At 39.1% G+C, this 2,321-nt stretch overlaps 1 pseudogene; it reads left to right on the forward strand.

Moving 5' to 3' along the window:
- The first annotated feature begins 644 nt into the window (after positions 1-644).
- Positions 645-1,523, forward strand: LOC121211345 (protein argonaute 4-like; annotated as a pseudogene).
- Positions 1,524-2,321: the final 798 nt, after the last annotated feature.

Genomic DNA, 2,321 nt, shown 5'->3' on the forward strand with positions numbered 1-2,321 from the left:
GTGCGATATGTGTTTAGAGGAATCTCAGTACTTTGAAGGTGACAGAAATTGTGACTTGTTTCTGAATTTGTTGAAAATGGTTTTTACCCCATGAAGTGGTGGTAGGAAATATAACCTTAGAGGAAGGAAAGATTGCAAAATTGGAATTAGCTGAGGAGACAAAACAAGACCTTGTTCAAAAATGTGGTTCAAAGACGCATGCAGGAGGATTTGCAGTTGCCAGGATAAACATGAGGTTTTGGGGCACTATTGGTCCACCATGGAAAGGGATCGTATTAGTTGTACAATGAATGCCAAATTTAAAGGAGTCAAGACTTATAGGGCATGTATGTTATGGGCCCGAGCTTGTCAAAAGTTTCAAGCTGACAAGGAATCATCTTTGTGGATGTCAACTACTCTAGTAAGAGGGGGAGATACCTTCATATGCCAATATTACAAAGTCAAAAGTCATCCATTTCAAAAAAAAAAAGAAAAGATTATATATAACTGCACAATGCCAAAAGTTTGCAGTCTTTTCAAAGATAATGTGTCATACCACAGATCAACAAAGGTTCCCAAAAGAAAAGAAAAAGAAGAAAAAAACAAATTACAGAAGATGACCGAGACTGGTAAAAATTGGCATAAGAAACTACCGCCTACTCTCTATGCTTACGCTGGGGCAAACACCTTCAATTCCAGTTGTTTCAAAGGTTCCTACCATCATCCTTGGAATGGGTGCATTGTTTAGCTTTCTTGAGCAGTTTGAGATGCTGTCAATAGCAGCGATAGTTAGCTCCAGACGGTGGCCATTAATTTCCAGCTGTGGGGCATCAGGCCATACACAGTCTCTGAAGCTTAAAATGGCAGATTCTTTCTTCAAAACCAATTTCTGACAAAGTGGATGACGGTATCATGAAGGAAGCTCTCTTAGACTTCTATACAAGTTCAGGGAAGAGGAAACCTGATCAAATCATTATTTTCAGAGATGGGGTTAGCGAGTTTCAATTCAATCAAGTTATTGAGGCTTGTAAGTTCCTTGACGAGAAGTGGAACCCTAAAGATTGTGGTTATTGTTGTACGAAAAAACCATCATACCAAGTTTTTTTCAGCAGGGATCTCCTGACAATGTGCTACATGGTACTGTCATTAACAACAAAGTATGACATCCAAAGAAATGATTTTTACCTTGGTACCCATGTTGAATGATTGGAATCACGAGGCAGACCCACTATCATGTTCTCTTAGGCCAGGCTGGGTTTTCGGCTAATGATCTGCAACAGTTTGTTCATTTTCTATCCTATATGTATCAAAGGAGCACCACAACCATATTTTTTGTGGCTCCTATTTGCTATGCTCATTTGGCAGCTTCACAGTTGGGGGCAATTTATGAAGATTAGGGATGCTTCAGAAACATCATCGAGTCATGGTGAGATGTATGCTCCGGGAGTAATCTCTGTACCTTAGCTTTCCAGGTTGAAGGATAAATTCAGCAACTTCATTCTTGTTTTCTGAGAATCATTGAACCATCTTTTTGTAGGGTTTGACAAACAACAGCCAGGACTACTGTTGGGGCAATCCCTTTCTCATGGGTTTATGAATCAAGATTTTTCCTCCAAGCTTTGATGGAGTCAAGAATTGAATACCTCTAGTAAACTTAACTTGAAAGTATTCATCCTAAGCAAATGTACGAAGAATGGATGACACAGACTTATGACAAAGAAGGTTCGTCCAAAAGAATTTCATAAAGGAAACCTTGTGCTGAAAGTGATCCTTCCCATGCAAAAGGATGCCGAATTAGGAAGGGCCATATGTTGCAAAGAGGGCTTTCTCTAGAGGTGCACTAATTTTGACAAGAAATAGATAGGAAGAATTTATCTGATCCAGTGAATTCGGACTCGGTCAAAGAGTACTTTGTTTGAAGGAGAAGGGAAACCAAGGTGAAAACCCGCAAAGGGCACTTTGGGACTTCTATTTCAAAAAAAATGGAAAAATAGAAAATAAAAAGAGAAAAAAGTAAAAAAAAGAGAAAAAAGAAAAAAAAATGGAGAGGCCAAGGTGAAAACCCGCAAAGGGCGCATTGCGACCAATGGGGTTTTGAGTTGAAAACCCGAAAGGGCAGCTCAAATTTGGAAAGTCATGCAGTGACCTTGCTATATTGGATTCAACGAGAAATGAAGTATGTTACATATCGAGGCATCAACGAATTACTTTGGATCTTTTAAACACATGTTGAACTCAAGAAAGTCTTCATGGAGCTGGTGTATAGACGCTCAAACGGCGATATTTGGGGCATCTGATTTCTGTCCTATTTACTATCTTTGGATTCTTTTTCTTCGCAAATA

The sequence above is a fragment of the Gossypium hirsutum genome, chromosome A12, assembly GCF_007990345.1.
Source record: "Gossypium hirsutum isolate 1008001.06 chromosome A12, Gossypium_hirsutum_v2.1, whole genome shotgun sequence".
NCBI classification, from domain to species: Eukaryota; Viridiplantae; Streptophyta; class Magnoliopsida; order Malvales; family Malvaceae; genus Gossypium; species Gossypium hirsutum.